General features: G+C 36.3%; 1 protein-coding gene across 3 annotated transcripts in view; it reads left to right on the top strand.

Annotated features, from left to right (window-relative positions):
• The window catches only part of LOC111059872, a 345,846-nt gene that overhangs the window by 227,099 nt on the left and 95,692 nt on the right, over window positions 1-23,055 (top strand). For all 3 annotated transcript variants that reach the window (XM_039435380.1, XM_039435379.1, XM_039435378.1), the window contains one exon: window positions 12,857-12,896. The gene's annotated coding sequence lies outside the window, so the exon portion shown is untranslated. The remainder of the gene's footprint in view (window positions 1-12,856; window positions 12,897-23,055) is intronic.

The raw sequence follows: 23,055 nt of genomic DNA on the forward strand, positions 1-23,055 counted from the left end.
AAATAATTAAAAGAGACCATCTGTGGAGGAATCCAAGCTGGAAATAGATCATTTTACGCAAACTTAAGCCTATTCAGGAGCCATCTGATTAGCAGAGAGGCCAGGATAAAATTATACTTCAGCTTAGTACGCCCTGTAGTGACCTATGATGGCTCGAAGACATGGAAAAATTCAAATTTATTACGCTACAACAAAAATAATAATCCTCAATATAAAGTTGAAAAAACATATTGATCAATATTTAAATATATACGAAAAACAACTTTGTCAAAACAAAATAACATGTTTGGCGCTGCCTGCAAAACCGATGTTTGAGTTCTGGCAGCGAGTATCAATATTAATTTTCAATATAAAAAATTTCAATGAAGAAATGAACAGATGAAACAAGAATATGAAAGGAATATAAATGAACATAGTATAATGCTAATATAAAATATTCTATTCATGTATGTATAATCATATCGATAAAATTGAAGAGAGTGATCTATGAGCAGACGCCTGCTCACTCTAATCGTGTTAATCAAGTCATGATCATCAAGATCAAAATAAATTACGCTCTAGATCAATTTGAAATTGAACATTGGATACATAATGTGATAAAAAAATAACAACAACTATCGTATAGTTCTGGTATAGTTATATGGATATGATGACACATTCAAGTCCTCATTCTCTCACTCACACACTCTCCTCTCTCAATCTCAACCTTTCTTCTGTTCCATGCTCTCCTGTTCTGTGAAAAACCACCCTCTCACTTGCACCATTCTCAGTTGCTCTTTCTCCACCTACAACTCTCCAAGCATCTCAGAAACCTAAAATATAGCCTATTATTAATAGACTGTTCATTAATGCTTTCCTTCCAAAACTCCTACAATATGAGCTGTTGAGTCAGTTTCATTTTATCGCCTCATAATCATGTGTATCAAGATTTCAATTATGTGATTATCACGATGTTTGGTTGCTAGTTTCAAGCTGCTAGTTGACAGTTTTGTTTGTAGATGCGAGAGTAGAAGTACACAACATAAATATGAGCCGTCACTACCAGTACAATCAATGAGTTGTAGTGTTAAAATGTTCAAACTTCATTTATACTGTGGTACTAATTTTAGGGTGGCCGAATTCAGTCGAATGAACTTTTCTCATTTTTGGGCCGGTTCCCGTGCTTGGGATTTAGCTAAGTTCCCAACCTTGAAACAGCTGGAGTCAGAAAATTTGCTTTCCGAAACGGGGAGTGGTCGCAGTCCACGTTTAAATTGAATTTCGAAAATCAAGAAAATTGAACACAAAATAAAATAAAGAGGAAATGGTGTAAAGCTCCAGCTATTCTGAATTATTTAGGAATGTTCCATTTCGTCAAGGAAAAACGTTTCCAATTATAGAAATGAGAAAAGATTATCATACAAACTACGACTGCACGCCGTTTCGGAATGCCAATTTTCTGAACTTTGTTAAATCCAGAGCTCGGAAACCGACACATAGAGTCGCCCACAAATAAATATCGTAATACCATGTTATAGAACCTGAATAAAATTTAAAAAATTATTTTGGAACATTAAAAAGCTGTTACGTGTATTTAGCTACATTATTACGGAGAATCAATTTTTTTTAAATTTTATTACAAGTACAACATTGTAGTGCCCCAATAAATCCCCAAACTTTTAGTCAAACTTATATCATCGTCTTAATAATGACTTGAAAATGGCATTAGTAGCCATAAATATGATAAAATAAAAATAAATAGATTCCTTCATCATTTGACTATAATGATTCTCATTTTGTGAAACTGAGAAGTATGTTCATTAGTTTTCATATCGGATGAGCACGTTAAAATGTCGGTCCCGGCTGAAGTATGACAGTCGTAAGGCCCATTGACGGCTTCAGGCGACGTGGGACCTTCCTGCAAGGGACTCCCCACCAACAAAATCCATACGAATTGACTTCTACATGAGAGAATCATTATCATAAATTATAAATCGATCAATGTATTGGAACTGAGTAATATAGTTTTAATAGTTCTCTGTATTTGAAATAAAAATTAAATTGTAATTGCCTCTTGTTCTTCAACCCATTGGCAGAAATATAACAGATTATGATACAATATAGCCTAGAAAAAAGGGGCGGGTTTTGCCACAGGGTGCCCGGGGTGCACTCACAGTAGACTCATAGCTCTGACTGTTCATTGTGTCGGTTTCACAACAGCCGGTTAAATCATAACCGTGATTAATTCTACGAGAACCAATCAGAGAAGGCGTTTTTGAAAAGACGGTTTCTCTGATTGGTTCTCATGAAATTAATCACGGGTAAAATTTAACTGTTGTGCAACCGGGCCATAGTCTATTCGATGAACGAAGACCATTATTGTCTTTTTTATCATATTTATGGCTACTAATGCCATTTTCAAGTCATTAATAAGACGATGATATAAGTTTCGAGATTTATTGGGGCACTACAATGTTGTTCACGGTTGTGCCAAAACCAACCATATAAATTTAAAATGGCGCCAATTACCAAACGGCCAACAAGCGCCCCTATAAATCTGATCGAATAAATGACCAGATAAATAAAACGATTAACGAGCTCGATAGGATATTTTGGGCAGTTGAGGTGTGAAAGCCAATAGATTCACCCGGTTTTCGCAAGTCTACCAAGAGTGAAATTCACCTCATCCTGTCAGCATTCTTCGTGAATAACGCCTATGCTACCCATGCAACTAATACTGACAGTTTGAAGTGAGTAACACCATTGCCGGTTCCCGTTCCATGAATGAGAACCGTTGGCCATTCATGAATATTTAGTAGTAAAAAACGAAACAGGTAAAAGAATTTCGACACAGTACTTTATTCTGTGGCAGTGGAACACCCGCTGTGACTCTGAAATTCGACTGCAAATGCGCTGACATTGAGTCAGTTGCTCGAATGCTTTGTGACAAAATGTTTTCCATCACAACGGAATACACTATGATCGTGGATGCTCTCTCATTCAATAAAATGTAATGCAATCAGGAGCCATTCTATTGCTCAGGAATTAGGAAAGGGATCAAGAACGGTCCATAGCGGAGATGAATGATAAATAAATGAATAAAAGTTATTATACTTTATTTATTGGTAGAATATTGTCTTCATGGGGTTGTTCCAGCTCCTTCTATAATAATAATTTACACACATTCTCTCCTGATGTGTGCATAATATGACTGTATTAAATTGGATGAGCCCAGCGAATTCTATGTTTCAAGTCAATCGGCGTTTGTCTGTTTGTTTGTACCGCAGTTACAGTCGGAGTTATGAACCGATTTGGATGAAATTTGGAATAAAAGTATTTTGAGACAAGGCGCAGAAACATATGTATTTATTTTTTTTAATTCATCCCCGTTTCAAGATGGCCTTTATTCCCTTTATTCAGAAATTTTACCCTAAAAATCAACCTAACTTTTCAATACATTATCGGATCAGGTTCAAATTAGGCTCATTTATCTCAGCGCTTCAAAGCGGTATTATTTTATGTATCACATATTCAAAATTTAGAATTCGATAATATTTTTTCAAGTCCCACATTCCAAGTTGCAGATTTCTTATCTCTTTAACCGAGCATCCTAGCTCAAAAGTGTAGAGAACTTCTATTTCTCAGCGTCCTCCACCAATCCTATTGCACATATCGTCATATTCTAAGTCCAATTTGTATGTGTGTTTGTGTGTGAATAGGCGGGCGTGTGTGAGAAGTGATGTTAGTGAGTGTAGCGAGTTCTACTGTTCATAAAATCACTTCAATTCGCACGTAAATCATCCAGTCCTTCAAATCGTTTTTCACCACCTGGTCCCAACGTTTTTTATCCTTTTCCTCATTTTTCAACCCCCCCCCCAATCCCATACTTTCATTTCTGTCTATTTACTTCTCCTGTTACCATTTTCACCTTCTCAAGGATTGGAAGTTTTCCTAGTACATGGATAACTATGGTTGGAAAAACTCTTCAATCCTCCACCTTTTTTTGCACCACTTTCTCTTTATTTGTTTTATTGTGTATTGTTGTTGATGTTTGCATGTATTTATTTGTTAATTTGTAACAAACTTGTATGTCTGTGTGAAATAAATTGAAAATTGAAATTCAATTGTGTAGATATTACACATCATTGGGAGAAAATTTAGGCAAACCTTGAGCTACCTTTCTCCCGAATGCATATAACATGTATGAAGATTATGAAGACATAATTCTCAATACAAAAATAGTTTTGCTGAAATAATTCTATTTGGTTGTATGGAAATGGAAATATGATTCCACACTATCTCCATCAATGATTATGGAGTTGGAAATAAGTCCAACAAATTAAAAATCACTTGAGAGTTTTTTCTATGTGTGTTTTTTTTTTAATAAAATTGTGTCTTTCGACAACCCCACCTTGTAAAACGATGACTAAATGTGTTTATAGCACACAATCGATTACTGTGTTTAATGTCGACATGTCCCAACCCATTTCATATTTTTCTATCTTTTTTTCTTGTTCTTCACTCCTCTTGGTGTGGCATTTCTGCTCAGACAACTGATAGAGGCGCACAATAATGTATTGGCGCACCAAAGGTCCATTTTTCTTCTATTTTTATTTGCCAGCCAATCGATTACGTATGGAAATATTATTCAGATTTCTGTCTCCAGTACTGTTTTCGTATATCCTTTCTCTCTCATTTCTTGTGACCTGTCTCATTACTGGACTATTGTAGTCAATGATTGCTCGTCTATCATTCCATTAACCACCATCGTCTACCATTGGATTAGCCTGATAGATTCACAACTTTTCTGTTAATGCATTTGAATCAGTTGGGCCGTTTTGAACGTCCAGTCATCATCCTTGCTGGCTATACCGCACTGTCTATAGTGAAATCCACTTTATAATGGCAGTGGAGAAGGATAGGAGAAAAACGTTGCCGGTCCTCTGTCTAGTCAATGCCTTCTATAGACGGTTGCTAATACAGGTTTATTGATGTAATATTAACGGTTCATTCTCGTTTAAAATAATCAACTTTATTTTATTAAGCAAGAAATTATATTTTTCAATAATTTCATAATGAATTTTCATAATTACAATAAAGTATTTTGTTAGTTAATTATTAATTCAACATTGTCAAAACACGATCTGGCAACAGAACGAAGCGAGAAAGAGATAGCGCGGATATGAGATTTTACTGATGGTAATTCTATTTTGACGTATGATATAATATTATCATATGAAAGTAGTCATGTGATTAATTCAAAAAGCAATATCATTAATAAAATAAATAAACAAGTTAGTTTTTACAAGAAAAAGCTCAATGTACAGATCAAGAAAATATAAAATGTGAATGTGTGAAATGAATAAAAGTAATTAATTTATAACAGGATATTGATCTATGGAATAAAATCCTACATTATAATGACAGTGGAGAAAGATATGAGAAAAACGTTGCCGATCCTTTGTCTTGTCAATGCCTTCTATAGACGATAGATGATACAGGTTTATTGATGTAATATTAACTGTTCATTCTGGTTTGAAAATAATAAATTATATTTTATCAAGTAAGAAATTATATTTTTCAATAATTTCATAACTCAGATAAAATATTTTTCAAATTAATTATTAATTGTATATTGTCAAAACACTATCTGGCAACAGAGCTAAGCGAGAAAGAAATAGCGCTATCCCCTTTGTTGAATGATAGACAAGGATAGCGATACCATTGTTGATCAAACACTGCCATTATAACGTGGACCTCACTATAGTCATTCAAACCTGAAACCTCACACACTTCGAATAATGGCAAGAAATATAATAACATGAATAGGGGGAGTGTAAGTTGAAAAGCATGAAATGGAATACACTTGTTTATAAAATTGTCGATTGCTGGAGTTGATCACTAGAGAAATAATAGAAAATAATCAAATTAAAATTGCTCTGCGTTGAAATATTCCTACATGCTCACATGCACGATAGCACGAATAAATAAAAACATTATTTCAATTTTAAATTATTGAAGCTGTCTGAGCGCTTATTGAATTCAAAACAGAGAATTTGTCATTTTCAAATCATAAACAGAATTTAAGAGGAAAAGATTGAGAGGAAATACCTTTTAAATATTTTTAGAATTGAACGATCATTCTGTGTTGCTCGAATCCACAAAATACAATAACACAAAGATATAGTTCAGTTCAAAAGATTAGCTTGTCTATGATCAGACAAAGTGAATATCTCTATATTATGACCTTGCCTTATATGTAATATGATTTGATAACTTTGAAAATGACTTGTTTTGAAAAATTTGAAGGTCTTTGGAAATTAAAATCCTTTAACCAGGAAGACGATGATATATATAAGTTTCCTAGAAGTAGGAGTTTGCATAGTTATTACTGCTTCATAAAGAATCGATGGATAGAATTCTTGAGTGAAAGATAACGTAGAATTTGTTACGTGTAGAGCATAGTTCAATCTGAGAATAACAATAAAGTAGCCGAAATTTGCATAAGTGTGGGTCTATTGGCCATACAGTAATAGTGCTATAGATTTACTGTTCAGCTACCGGACTACTATTTTCGAACTATTTCATGGGCCGCTATGGAAACTATAGATATACAAGCAATGGATATTCAAAGTTGTATTCATAAATATAAAAGAATTTGGTGTAGTTTAGACGTTTGGACGCATGTTGGTTTTATCAAGTCTTCAGACATGTGATGCGAAAATTTACGGAGCTATTTTAAAGAGACCGGCTCAACCCAGCTAGGAAGCTTTAGATTGGCTCACAGATTACTTCTTGAGATGGCAAGCATATTTATAACACAGACCTATTGTTGATGAGATTCGGGAGATCTCGTCGATCTAACTCAAGGTTTTCAGTTTCAGACATGGCTTCTCCATTTCAGCTTTGAAGAGACACTCAAAAAACCTCTCAGAAAACTAGCCCTTAGCCAGATAGTGAATCAACACACTTAGCATTGTTACCATTAGCGAAATAGCGAAGTCTTGTTTTGCTGAAACAGATCGCTGATTTTTTTCTAAAATCCTTCTCTTTTATCTTTTCATCTAAATAACTACTACTTCTCTCATCGGTTGAATTGATTGGTTGTATGTCAGATAAAAGTGTTGTCCAATAGAAAGTTATGCATTGGTGTTGTTAATAAATTGTTGGCTGTCATTCTAATGGGCTTCTCTTTCAAGCATCTCAATCTTGAAATTCAGTAGCACTTCCAAAATTACCAAGAAAAGATTGACTTGATAAAACAGTTACATATAACAGCAAACTCTATAATCTCTACAAACTCTTCAATCCAACTCAACAGAAAAAAGTTCAATACTCAACATAGCAACAGACTCAACAAAACAATCGTGATACAAATCATAACAACACACTCATTGTGTCACACAACTCAACTCACTCATTAAATGTCAAATCGAATAGAATTATTAATACAACATTACTATACTCTGTACAAAATAACTTCTCACTTGGGATGGACATGCGCAGCGGGAGAAAGCATACAGCGGGAGAGATACAGAGGCGCGATGTTGCCGTTTTGAAGCGGCCTGCGTTCTCAAAGTTCTATAGTGACTGTTAATGTGTTCATGCTACACATGCGGAATTTCCTGTCTGAAAGCAGTCAGACGACTGACAAATTGGCAACTGCACTACTACCTATGAGTCTATTAATCACTGTAATTGGCTGACGTCCCTCCATTTCACTGCGCCGCATATTCCTCCAAGTCAGAATTAATTTTGTACGGACTATAGAATCCATATTTGAACTGTAGTATAAATTGGAACAGAACGTCTAAAAGACTCCAGAAGAAAAAATCTGGTGTGGCGCACTCACACAATTTTCCTTGCCTTTATAAAAATTGATCACCTGACGCTAGTGTGCACGCGCATCTCATGTCTACTATTCAAAGGTCTTAGCCAGCTGGTACAGGACAATAACGCTGGAGACTCATGAGGTCTACCATCTCTTCTTAGTGAATGATTCAATAGAATCAACAGTTTGCAATTGAATAATCACAATTTCTTGAATTTCGATTTCGAGCTTATTTTCAATCTTAGGTGAAAATGTTACTGAACATTAATTGTAGAGATTTTTATGGTCAATCTTTTCCACTTTGAAGTTTTTGCTTAAATTGTATCTGAAGCCTGATAATTGGGAATCTAAAATCGAACTTTGCATAGATAGGGTGGAGCTTCTGAAATTTTTACAGATATGTGACTTGTGGCAGTTGATAGAGCTTATCAATTACTATTCTAGGTATAAATTTGATCAAAATCATTGGAGCCGTTTAGCCATTTTAGCCGCCATTTGAATTGCATTTGATCGAAATTGTTCGTGTCAGATCCTTATATGGGAAGGACCTTAAGTTGCAAATTCCAAGTCATTCCGTTAATTGGGAGATGAGATATCGTGTACACAGACACACATACACTCATACACACACACACACACACACACACACACACACACACACACACACACACACACACACACACACACACACACACACACACACACACACACACACACACACACACACACACACACACACACACACACACACACACACACACACACACACACACACACACACACACACTTTTTTCGGATAGCAATACTTTCCTTACCTATGGTAATAGGGCAATTAAAGTAATAATAAAACTGAAGTCGAAACGGATGTGTTGACAGTTTTGTGTGCTGTATTGTATCATGTGTTTCAATTAAGCCTTGCTTCCATTCTGGTAATTTTCAATATCACAACGAAACGATGATTTGAGCTCGGTGAGTACAGAATGTAAAACATTCTATACTCATCTCAGTGAATACACATATAATCACTGGCTGCGCTAGCTTGCAAATCTTATAACTTTTTCATCTATTGTTTCCATTTCGGCGCAAACTGCATGAAAGTTGTTGCAATGACGTGAGACCTTGCTCTAGAAACCTTGAGCACTATGAAAATATATAAACGTGATCGAAACTCGCTTATTTTAGGGTATTTTCACAGATACACAGAGAGAGGTCATGTTCAAGGAAAATGAATTGGAAAGTGAGAGAATAGGAGGAATAAAAGAGATGTAATAAGAATAAATAAGTGTCAAAGTGAAGTATTGATAATAAAGTTGAAGACCTTGCGAGGCGCCACGTTACTTCATGTGCGATGAAATATCGTTCATCCTCCATTCCCTGATCATTCATCCTCTCTCTCTCTCCTCTCTTTCTCTATATCTCTCTCTCCCTCTCTCTCCTTATAATTATGGAGGCCATATTCCTTGGCTATCTTTCAATTCAATATTCGACTTTTCAATGATGCAGATTAAACAAGCTAGTTCATAATCATTAGCTAACAACTCTCGTATGGGATGTATGCAAAAATGGTTAAATGTTTCTTTTTCATACTTCATTCAAAAGCACATAGATACGAGTAGCCCTGTGCAAAATAGTGAATTTTGAGTTATACTGATGAAATAATCTATTTGGAAATGGTGAAGTTTAGAAGTTGGAATGCGCCTCAGAAAGACAGAAAGACATTCATGTTTCGGCATACTTTGCCGGGATCTCAATCTCATTTGGGGTTGTGCAATGGGTGATGTGAGTCATTCTTCTGTTCCATTTACTCAATTTGAGTAGCCATTTCCCTCCTATACTCTGTGCAATATAACTTATGACTTGGAGGAATATGCGGCGCAGAGAAATGGAGGGAGATCAGCCAATTACTGGGATGGATAGAATCTTGAGTAGAAAAGCAGTTGCCAATTTTTCGATCAAAGTCAGTCGAGTGGAGGCTTCCAGACAGGAAACTCCGTAAGTTTAATAAACAGGAAGGTTTGAATGCTCACGAGAAATAAGAGAATGCTGGCTAGTGCAGAACGGCAAATTTGAACCCTATTTTGGACTTTTAAAATGTTATCTAAATTTAGGAGAGAAATAGTACAAGGAGTATCCTTAGTTTTTCTCCCCCAATCAGTGCTTCTTTGTGAAGAATATAAATGAATAAACCCTAAATCAATTCGCCGCCTTTGTACCTTACCTCTCTGTATGACTTCTCTGCTGCGCATGTCCCACCCAAGTCAGAAGTAATTTTGTACAGAGTATAATTTATTGAAGGTGGAGCTATACTAACTATGGGATATATTTCATTCACAGGAGAAGGCTTTAAACATTGTGATATCGATTGGGCAGTCTCAATGAGTGAGATGTAGACTTGTTTGGCATGAGCTGAGTTCCTTCATACGGGTGCTGCTGAGAAACTGCGTGCAAGTGCTAAAGAGTGGAGAATCTGTGGATGTGATCCCCAAGATGATCCAGTGAGCGTCCTAATCATGCTGCTCCTGGCATGTACTTACTTTCTTGTGTGTGAGAGCTTGTCTAACCTAAAGCTACGTTTACACTATGTAACTGGAGCTCTGCTATAATAGTAGATTCAACGCTAATTTTATGTAGCAGAGCTGTATGTAGCTCAGCTATAATTAACTTTGATGCGATTACTTGTAGCAGAACTAGATATTGGAATAAAACAGTATTCACAGCTTAGTTCCCAGCCAGATGCCGAAGAAGATGGTAGTTCTTGCAGCAGCCGCTGCTTTCATCGCAGCTACTGTTATATTTTCAGCAAGGAGAAGAGAATGAGGATATTGGGAAGTAGGGAACCCACTATGCCGTCACCGTCAGGCGCCGTCCGGCACCGACCGTCACCGTTGCGTACCGGCAACATTGCTTTGCATTGTTTTCAACGAACGGCAACCCACTATATCCGTCCGTCACCGGCCACGACCGTGTCCGTCAGTCACCGTCGGCCACCATTGCTGTTTGGGGCATTCCTGCCGGATAGCCGGTCCGTTTTTTTATCATTCTTCCAGTCGACATTCAACTACAGTGCGGTCCACGTTATAATGTCAGTATTTGATCAACATTGGACTTGCTATCCTTGTCTATCATTTGACAAATCAGATAGCACTATACTTTTCTAGCTCCGCAAAGCTACCAGATCGTTATTTAACAATGTAGAAATATAATCTGGCAAGGCAGAGAATGAGTAACGCTGTTCTCCTATCCTTTTCCACTGCCATTATAACGTGGACTTCACTATATCAGTGAAGTCACATCGCCAGTGTTTTGTTGTAGTGCGCCTTTGTTCTGTGAGCGATGAGTACGGACGAAATGTTGATAGAGGCTATTAGGGAGTATCCCTTCCTGTATAATACTAGTGATAATAGTTATCACGACAACAAGAACAAAGATAATGCTTGGCAGGAAATCGCAGAAAAGTTTGATACCATGTCAGGTAAGTTATTTACAAATATTATTCTGTAAGCGAAATTATGAGATCAAAGTTTTGGCCGTTTGACAAATCACACGATGATGGGAAAGGGCTCAAATTGAAGGTCTTGATCCCAGGAACTCGGGATAAGTTAGCAGTTATCTTAAAAGTCAGCACATGCTGCGGCTATCACTAGCAATTCCTCGTCCGATGAACTCTCCATCGCAACTGATGCATTTCTTCTGGTTAGCTCCGGTTTCTGACGGAGCTAACCAGACGGGCAAGTGGGTTATCGCCGGAAAAATGACCGTGAAGGCGGCGACTGACGGTGACGGTCGGTGCCGGACGGCGCCTGACGGTGACGGCTTAGTGGGTTCCCTGCTTAAGACCCTAACTTCAGGCTGGAAAACTATACAGTGGTAGTGACCTTTTTGAAAGACCTAAATGAGGATGATAGAGACGTCTTGACTCATGAGATTCGTTCGCGATGCGCAGTAGCCTACTAGCACTCTGACAACAAATGAGTACAGTCACAGAGAAGAGGAATCCCTTCTCTGTGGTACAGTATAATATGGTGTAAACCCACAGCAGGCACTAAACAGCTGCAAACAACAGTAAACAGCTTCGGCAGCCTTCCTTCAAGGACATAGCAGCTACATCTAGCTCTGCTATAAACAAAAATTTACATGTAGCAGAGCTACATATACTGTAGCTCAGATTCTCTTTGATGTTTACCGAAAATTTTGGATAGCTCATTTTCTGCTATATAGCTGAGAAAATAGGCTTGAAACTGCTATATAGCCGGGCTATATAGCACATTTCCAGTGTCACTTCTAGTGACACTGTCATCACTATCAAAATGGAAAAGTTTTCCAAGGGAAACATTTTTTTCCAATCATTAGTTTTTGAGATATGAGCGCCTGAAGTTTGAATTTTTGGGACAGAACATTTCAAATCCAGTAAGATATAAATCCATGAGATTAAGAGGATGGATTCTTCTGTTGATCTATTGTTGATCTATTAATTTGATGGATTGTTGATCTATTAAAACAAAAATTTTCTGAAAATATCAGTTTTTGAAAAATTTATTCAATTTACCAAAAATAAATGAACTTTAAGGTTTTTTTGGTTATTTTTAGTAAATTCTCAGATCAACAATACCGTGAAAGAACCTATCCTCTAAATCTCATGGATTTATCTCTTACCGAATTTGAAAAGTTCTGTCCCAGAAATTTTATCTTTAGGCGCTCATATCTCAAAAAGTAATGATCAGAAAAAAAATTCCCTTAGAAATCTTCTTCATTTTGACAGCTTGATGATATACAAATCGAAAAACTTTGAAAAATATCACGAGTAAAAAGTTTATTTTTAGTCTTTGCACAGCCTTAACGCCAAGATACCTTGGTGAGTCACAGTGTTCCAGATCCTCACCTTCCCATCTCACCTTCAGTCTCCTGCGGGCCTGTCGGTTTCAAGGTGGAAAGCACACTGGGTTCAATGCCTCTAGTTTAAGTTTTACTTGCATGATTATTACTTTTTCACCATGATTTTTATTGATCTTCATTGTATTGAATCTAATTCAAGTTATTTTCTCGTAGGAAACCGTTCTTCACAATAGAATCTTCATCATTGCTTAAGGTAAGACGATATACATTTATGTCATCGATAATTAATCATAGAATAAAATTCAAATTATGATAATTCCAATAATAATTATAACAACATCAGATTAATCATAATTTTAATTTTTCTTGACGACTCTTTTCTAGTGAGGATAACTTAGTACTATGTTTCCCACTGAGCATACGGATATATATAGAATCATAAAATGGGGAACTGCTTGTATCAGTTCAAATTAGATGCGCTTTGCAATTTATTATTATAATCATGGACTTTTATGCTTGACTTTGATTGATTGAGTGGAAATTCAAAAATATCTAGCATATCACCACTTGTTAGTCTTGAATAGTTTTTGTATTTATTACGGGAGAACAGTGAGTCCAATAAATATTTGTTCTGCCACTCAAGTTATGCAGAAATTTGTTTTGCTTCATTCTCTTTTGCTGGTTCGAATCACTTTGAAATCAAATCAAAACCCAGTTTTCTTATAAGGTAGATGTAAGCTTGAGTTAATTATCATAAATATTTCTGTATGCAGCGGAATCCATCAAGGTAGTAGATTCGTGAAGACTTCTGGCAATATATAGCCTACATACGGGATCAATTGTAAGGGATTCATATTGTAGGCCTAGGGCAAAGTTAGTAGACAGTCTACTAATGTTGGGCCTAAGGTACTTGGTATAAAAAGACAAAAGTTCTAAGTGTCTTTATTAGGATTTTTGTCTTTTTATATACTATATTATTCCCTTATAATTTCCGGATATGTATAGCCATTTATTATTCATATTGTACTTACAGGCGATTCAAAAACATATCATACAGTTATACTGAATTGTTTTTTTTTCGTTAGAGCTACTCTTGAATAGAAATAAAAATAGAAATCCAAGTAGCCTATTTTAAAATTGTTTACTTACATGTCGTAAGTAATTAGCCCCTTACTTACATGTCGTAAGTGAACAATTTTAAAAAAGGGTACCTAGATTTTTATTTTTATTTCTAGCTATACTGAAGCGTCTCAAAAGCGACGTGCCCTTGGTACACATATAGAAACGGTGACCTCTCTATTGCATAATCTAGATTCCGATTTCAATAGGCGAAATAATAGAATTATTATTCTTTGAAGCTATTATACTGTTATTATATTATGAAGAAATGCTGAGAATCAGGCTGAGAGGAATATTTGAGAGAAATATAAAATTATGTTATGGAATTATTATGAAAAGTTGAAATTTTTTGAAAGAATATTCTATGAAAATTGTTACATTATTATGTTCAAGTTTATATAATGAGATTCAATGAAATTTATATATTATTATTCTTCAAGTTCCTTCCATTTCTCGAGCAACCTCAAGTTGATCTAGCTCCAATCTGGGAGACGAAATATCTTGGCAGACCATATTATTTCTGTCCAACATTATTGTAATAATCTCTGATCAATCAGCATTCATGAATGTATGCTAATTCATATTCAAATTCGAATCTAGATGTAGTTCTAATAGTGTTGATAACCTAGCATCCATTGACTATTTCAAAACACAGGTTGATTACTTGCATTGAGTCGATATCTGAGAAAATATTGCAATCGAGTAGTAGCCACATCATAAATTCCATCAACAGACATTGCCGTAAATCCACTAGAGGAAAATTCTAAGGTCGGACAGCCTGATGATTGATTGTGGCTTAACTAATCAGCAATCAATAATAATCAACTCTCTTGTATGATCTTGAACCAATTTCCAACTTCTGCCAATATTATACACTATTAAAAGTGAAGATTGATTGAGTCATGCAAAAGTAAATCCTTAATTTGCAATCATAAATGTCTATAGTGAGGTCCACGTTATAATGGCAGTGGAGAAAGATAGTAGAACAACGTTGCCGTTCCTCCATCTTGTTAATGCCTTCTATAGATGGTAGCTGATACAGGTTTATTGATGTAATATTAACTGCTCGTTCTCGTTCAAAATTTATCTATTATATTTCTATTGAGCAAGAAGTTATATTTTTTAATAATACAATAATGAGTTTTCATTATTAATATGAAATATTTTGTTAATTATTTATCAATTCTACATTGTTTCAAGGCGATCTGGCAACAGAGCAAAGCGAGAAAGAGATAGCGCTATCCGCTTTATTGAATGATAGACAAGGATAGCAATACCATTACTAATTATTATTAAACACTGCCATTATAATGTGGACCTGACTGTAGTAATTCGCATCACGCGAGTCATTAGTGAACATGTATAATTATACATCAATAAACTATCAATCTGAATTGATCACTGCAGAAAAACAGTGCCATAAATCAAAAGTAGTGTAATCATGACCTAGTCAATATAAACTGCGTTGTGAGAGGCAACTTGTTTTCATAGAACGTGATGATTAAAGGGAACCAACGTCATCTTCTAACATTTACGCTAACTTAATACATGATTTTCGAAGGATTCATTAAATTACGAGAAGGAGAAAGTGGTGGAACAGGGTGTGGTGTGGGAGGAGGAGGGCTGATGGAGGAAGAGGTTGTGATGAAAGTGGTGGAAGAGGAAGAGGTGGTGGAGGAGTGGGAGCGGTTGAGAGTGGTGAAGGAGGGAGTGGTGCTAAAGGATGAGGAGAAGGTGGAGGAGAAGGATGAGGAGGAGTAGGTTGATGGAAAAGAGGAGGTGGTTGAGGGAAAGGAGGAGGAGTAAGAGGGGGAGGAGGAGGAGGAGGAGGAGGAGGAGGAGTGGGAGGAGGATGGATAGGAGGAGGAGAAGAAGGAGGAGGAGGAGAAGGAGGAGGAGGAAGTTGAGGGGGAGGATGAGGATGAAGAGGAGGAGGAGAATGAATAGGAGGAGGAAGAGGTCTAGGAGGAGGTGGCGGTGTAGGAGGAGAAGGAGAAGGAGGAGAAGGAGTTGGTGAAGGAGGTTGAGGGGGAGGAGGAGGTGGAAGAGGGGGAGGAGGATGAATAGGAGAAGAAGGATGAGGAGGAGTAGGTGGAGGAGAAGGTTGATGGTGAGGAGGAGGAGGAGGATTTGCAGGAAGAGGAGTGGGAGGGGGTGAAGGAATAGAAGGTGGAAGTGGTTCAGAAGGAGGAGGAGGAGTAGGTGCAGGTGGAGGTTGTGGGAGAGGAGTAGGAAGAAGAGGGGGAGGAGGAGGATGAATAGTAGGAGGTGTAGGAGGAGGAGTTGGATGAGGTTGAGGAGTTTTGAGATGGTAAGGGAGGTATGATGGAGATGGCGGTCGTTGATGGTTGTGGTGGTGAAGGAGTAATGGGGGGGGGGGTTGATGAAGGATAAAGAAGGAGAAGGAATGAGGTGGACGAGAAGAGAGTATTGTTTGCATGAATATGCTCCAAACACCGTTTGGTAAGAACCATTCTACTAGAGGCTCTCTTTTTACTACAAGAGGGCATGCCGCATGCATGAATTACTTGAAAAAGCGTCTCTCCGTTTCAAGAAGTGGACCTCTGCTCTCAGCACATGTTAAGTAGCACTTGAACACCAAATATTCCGAAGATTTTTCTCTGGAATCACGGTTAAATGTCTGATGAGACTGCTATCGTGGACAGACAGTTCACAAATAAGACATTCTTCAAATGAAAGTGAGCCTAGAACCGTGAGAAGTGAGAGAGCATTGCCGCTTCCAGCAACTTTAGACATTCCTTCCGCTCGTTTATGATTCTACTCTATAGGTTTGGAATGAAAATACAAGTGTATTGCAGTTCTCCAATTCCACTTACCATGTCCAGCTACTATAGTCAACCGCACGAAAATAGTTCGATGGAATCTGGAACGTCTGAGTACTTCCTCATCCCCGAACCGAATTGCAATTGTCAGGTGTATTGAAGAAATGTTAATTGAACGAGCGTTAGCGAGTTCTTACTTCAGTACTTCATTCCTAGTATAAGTCGACGTGAATGTCACTCCAATTGGTCCGACTTTGGTAGGGTTCAGTCGTTTCAATTTATCTATATCATGATTGAGTTCTTACTTATGACTTATCAAAGCCCAAAGTCGTTGTCCGTCTGTTCGTATGTTCTACAATAACTTTGGAAAGAATTGATCAATCAGCTTCAAATTTTGAACACGTATTCTTCAAACCTTTTTACAGGTCAAGTTCCTTGGAGAACAAAATTGTCTCACTCTTTGGTCCTTTTTCAGGATATAAAAGTAACATTGAAAGTGCAGAAGAAAAAAATTTGTTTAGATTTATCATTTAGTCAGCTGGAATCAATTGCATGCTATTATTTCTTTAATTTTCCCCTTCATTTAAAAAAGCTGATGCTATTTGAGAGTCTATCACATAGACTGACAGACTTTATTCGCCGACACATGAATTCATCTGAATGATACATAACATATTTAATAAATAAGTTATCACTTCCTGTCTGTCTGTAACATACGCGTAATTAATAATACTATTTGTCATAGCAGTTGCTGTGAAGTTGACAAATTTGCAATGAAACATTTTTTTGTTCAAAGTGCTAAATTTGTGAGTAGAAGCTACTATTATAGTGTTCAATAACACTTGATTATCCAATTTAGGTACTCATTTATTTCATTTTTGTATAATTTTATAGTATCTTTAAATGTTGAGATCATTGGAACGGTTTAAGATAACAATGTACGGGTTTCGCCATAATGTTTTTTCTTGAAATTCTGTATCGAAATCATGTATCACATTACCACGTTGCCATTTGGAAAAATCTGGTGTGGTACACTCACACAACTTTCCTTGTTCATTGAACTGCAAGCCTCATTCTTAAACGATAATAATTTAAGGGGATAACATAATGACAATTGGCGTTTCATATTTAAAACTACGATCATACTATTGTATAAAGATATTGATTTCAGAATACATCATTTGTATAAATATTGTGAAATTTTATGTTTTTTTTTAAATAGTCAAAACAGCTGTTCTACTGATAATTATCTCGATTCTGTATTCTTCTGAATAAACTGCACTACCTACCTACCTCATGCACGAGAAGGAGGTAACAAAGTCTATTTCTCAAGGATGAGGTGGACCCCCTGTTAGTTTCCTAGGAAGGAGACTCATACCAGTTATACAGGGTATAAATTTGAAAAAAAATCGTTCGAGTCATTTTTGAGAAAAACGTGATAGGAATTTAACAATATCCATTTTTCTCAAGAATATTACGGAGCTCCAGAAATTTTCCCAGAAATGAGACTCATGTCAGTTCATAGGGCTTATAAATAGCTATCCAGAGTATGAATTTGAAAAAAGGTTAGAGCCGTTTTCGAGAAAACCGTGAAAAACATGGTTTTTTAGTCTTAACCCGCCTTTTTTTCCGCCATTTTTGGTTGAATTATATTGAATTTCTCATTGTCGGATCCTCATGGTATAAGGACCTTAAGTTTAAAATTTCAAGTCAATCGGTTAATTGGGAATGGAGCTATCGTGTTCACAGATATACACACACACTCAGACCAACACCCGAAAATCATGTTTTTGAACTCAGAGGACCTTGAAACGTATAGAAAACTTGAAATTAGGGTGACCTAATTATTTTGGAAAGCAACACTTTCCTTACCTAAGGTAATAGGTCGAGGAAAGTAAAAAATGAAGTTGGGTTCAAAATCAAGCTGGATTCGACAAGTCAACTTGGAAATCAAGTTGGATCCATATGACGGATTCAGGATGGCGGACAAAAGTTTTGAAGTGACAGAAAGTATTTTTTTCTTCAACTGGAATAGGATCTCAATGGAGCCTACTGTCATACGTCTTGTAAAATAAATATTCGGCTTTTTTCATAATAATTCTCACCAACTCTGTATAATATTTATTACAAGTTGCGGATTTCATGAGGGAGTTCTAACCCAGGGAGTCGCTGGTTTATTCCTATTCAAACGATCGCTCACATTGATTAACAGAGTGTTATCAACAAGTGGAAATATACATTGTATGTGGACTCAAGCATATTATGTATACAGTATACTGTAGCAACAGTGCTACTACTGTATGTAATCGATCACTGGAATGAGTCACCAGGATTCAATTCAATGTGTCAACATCGATAAATGAATGCCAATTACTGACCTGATGTCAATTACAGTCAACAATCACGCTTTCTATTGATCAATAGTCAATCCATCGAGCACGACCGTTGTCAATCAATCAATATTATTGATCAGTTATTGACACGATCTAGAAACAGCTGGAAGGGGTTAAAAGTCTAATGATGTGAATGATAGATAGTAGCAATAATGTGATTGTCACATTGAGTTCACTTTAGAACACACTGCGCTGGCTTTCGTAACCCAACAAATTATTTGTTGTTTATATTTCCACATGTATTTGCTGGAAAGTACCTCATCTACGTAATTGAACGAGCGTTAGCGAGTTCTCACTTTTGACTTACTGAAGCCCAAAGTCGTTGTCCGTTTGTGTGTGTATGATCTACAATAACCTTAGAAAGAATTGATCAATCAGCTACAAATTTTGAACACCTACTCTTCGGACCTTTTTACAGGTCGAGCTCGTTGGACAACAAAATTGATTTAGTTCTTGGTCCTTTTTCAGGATATAAAAATAACATTGAAAGTGCACAAGAAAAAAATGTTATGATTTATCATTTAGTCAGGTGAAGAATTCATTGCATGCAATTACTAAAGTTTTTCCATTCAATCATTCATAACATCAGCTGAGGCTATTTGGGAGCGCGTATGCTGACACATGATACACTTTCACACCAACAAGATAATACGGGTTTGATTATATGAATGTGCGGTTTTCGACATCTATTTTCTTTTGGAACTCTCTATCGAATATTTTTTAATATTCTTCCCAAAGAATGGACATTGATATGTCCAAAGCTCCGCCAATTTATGTAGATGCATAACAATATGATTATTATCTATAGTTATTATATTACAAATTGCTTTTTCATATCATATACAGTTCAATAGTTATTTTCTTAGTCTATATTATGTAAATTCATCTATAACTTTGCTGTATTGTGAGCTATTGTATATAAGTGTATAAGCCAGTATATATTGTAATCTACATAAATAAAGTACTCAATCAATCAATCGAAATCATGTATCACATGACCACCTTCTCATTTTAAAAAATCTGGTTTGGCACACTCACACAACTTTCCTTGCCGTTAAGAAAATTGATCACCTGACGCTAGTGTACTCGCGCATCTCAAGTCTACTATTCAAAGATATGAGACAGCTGGTGATAGGTCAATAACGCTGGAAACACATCTTCGTAGTGAATAATTTAATAGAACCAACAGCTGCCAACAGTTTGCAATTTAAAAATCACATTTTCTCGGATTTCAAGCTTATTTTCAATTCTAGGTGGAAATGTTACTGGACATTAATTGCAGAGATTTTCATGCTCAATCTTTTCCACTTGAAATTTTTTGTTTAAATTGTATATGAAGGCTGATAATTGAGAATCTATAATCAAACTTTGCATAGATGGGGTGAAGCTTCTGAAATTTTTACAGATATAGGACTTGTTGCAGTTGATAGAGCTTATCAATGACTATTCCAGGTTCAAATTTGATCAAAATCGTTGAAACCGTTTTCGAGAAAATCGCAAAAACCCCTGTTTTTGACAACATTTTCGCCGCCATCTTGGATTGCATTTGATCGAATCGTGTCAAATCCTTATAGTGTAAGGACCTTACGTTCCAAATTTCAAGTCATTCCGTTAACTGGGAGATGAGATATCGTGTACACAGACGCACATACACTCATACACACACACACACACACACACACACACACACACACACACACACACACACACACACACACACACACACACACACACACACACACACACACACACACACACACACACACATACAGACCAATACCCAAAAACCACTTTTTCGGACTCAGGGGACCTTGAAACGTATAGAAATTCAGAAATTGGGGTACCTTAATTTTTTTCGGAAAGCAATACTTTCCTTACCTATGGTAATAGGGCAAGGAAAGTAAAAAATGAATTTAGATTCATATGCGGGTCACAGATGTTTAAGCGACAGAGTAATATTTTTCTTAAGAGTGATTTTTTATTTCAAATAGGATCCCCAATGAAACCTACTTAGTCCAGGCAACCAATGCTCAAAAAAAGGTATAGAGGGAAAAGTATGGAACACAATTTTTGACATACTTTTGGCTCTTCTAAGGATATTCAGGGGAGGAACATATCAAAAGACCTCACCCCTAGTGAGAGAAATATTTAGCTGTTTTCAAAATGTTCATCCAATCTGTATGATTAAAAGTTACGGGTATCAAAGATTACAATAAAACAGTTTTTGAGCGAGTTCTTCAACCCAGGAGGTTACTAGTATCTTTCTATTAATGGAATATCAATGAATATCTTTGAAGATATTTATAATATCTATGAAGATATTAATAAATATCTTTCTATTGAATGATATAAAATAAAAATGGAACAGAATGAGGCGCAATTGTACTTTACCTTCTCCTACATGAGAAGGTAAAGTTGAAACATGATGTGGATGTCCATTTTGGAAAAATCAAATTTTGAGCGAGAGAAAAATAGAAAATCTTTATAACCGTGCTCCAAGAGGTGAAGGAGATGAATGTGGTCTGAAGAATAGGAAATGAGGTGAATTAATTGAATATGAATTTGGGTGAATTAATTGAATTGGCTTTATGATTCAGAGGCCCGGGTTCAAATCCCGGTCCGGGCAAGATATTTATCTCGGGCCACTCGGCCCCGTGTTTCGGATGGACACGTTAAGCCGTCGGTCCCGGCTGCCTAAAAAGCAGTCGTTAGGTCATGTCAGAGGCCCTGAAATTGATCAGTTGCGACCTGAAAACTCTGACACCAGACCTGAGCCAGCCAGGTCACTCGATATTATTATTATTATTATAATTGAATTGGGACTCAGGTGAAAAGAATATTAGTGTTTTTGGTAAATTGACAGAAGAAGAAGAGGAAGAAGAAGAAGAAGAAGGAGAAGAAGAAGAAGAAGAAGAAGAAGGAGGAGGAGGAGGAGGTGGAAGAGGAGGAGGAGGAGAAGTTGTAAGAAGAATTATCATTTCATCTGACACGGATTGCTATCATTGACGTGCCCTTCTATTCTATTATTTATTTATTCTATCAGGAAGGCATTGAAGCATGCAATTGTACTCTATATTTGGTATCGTGTATTATTATTTATTATCGTTATCACGCCGAGTGAATTCCACACTTTGACTTTGAAGATACATTATTCTTCGTCTACTGACATAATTACTGACACTCTTCTACCTCTGCTGTGTTCCTCTTCTTCTTGCTCATCTCATTCTTGATTTTATTGTTGTTGTTCTTCTTCTTCCTCTTATTCTCTCTCTTTTTATTCCTCTCATTTTTATAACATGCTCGTGCGTATATCATCAATTTTATCACATATCATTGCTCCATAATTGACCGAACGTAGTGAGGTCTATGTTTTAACTCGGATTTTATTTTGTCTGTCTGTAGGTAACGCGATTACGGCCAAACGCATTGATAGAATTCGATGAGATTTGGTAGCAATATTCCTTTTTCAACAGCGCGTCGATGTATACACAATGTTTTTTTGAAATTTTGCATTTTAAGGAAAATGTGAAAAGAAAAGGAATTCATCCAAACTCTGATATCACTGTATATATCATCTACTTTGAAGATAGAATCAGACTATAGAATTATTTATAATCGATCAACTGACAAGTGTATTATTCATTGCATGCATTACGCAGATGTCTGGCCATGTCTTTTTCTATAAGGTAGGGTTTCAATATTTTTCATGATGCGTGCCCATCTGTATCAATATTCTCACATTTGAAAAACAAATTTAATAGATGATTGAAAATAAAATTAAAAATGATCAAATGAACTAAATAATGCTGAAGAAATCATAACATTCTTGAATGAAAAAAAAATTAATTTTAATATAAAATGGGAAATATTTTTATCAGATGGAAAGATTATCACGGAGCTGGATAAATTATCATTTAGGATACAAATTCAAACGTGAACTGAGTTTATCAACATGAGTGAGTTTTTGATCTTGGGGAAAACAAATAACAGTTATTGAGAGTAAATTATGATTCAACTGTGGATAAATTGTGATTCAACTGAATCAACTAGAACAGGTGATATCAGACACTTGTGGATGAGAAAAGTGCGTGAGGTCTATTGTTCACAGAACTACTGG

Source organism: Nilaparvata lugens, chromosome 9 (genome assembly GCF_014356525.2).
Source record: "Nilaparvata lugens isolate BPH chromosome 9, ASM1435652v1, whole genome shotgun sequence".
Classification (NCBI taxonomy): Eukaryota; Metazoa; Arthropoda; class Insecta; order Hemiptera; family Delphacidae; genus Nilaparvata; species Nilaparvata lugens.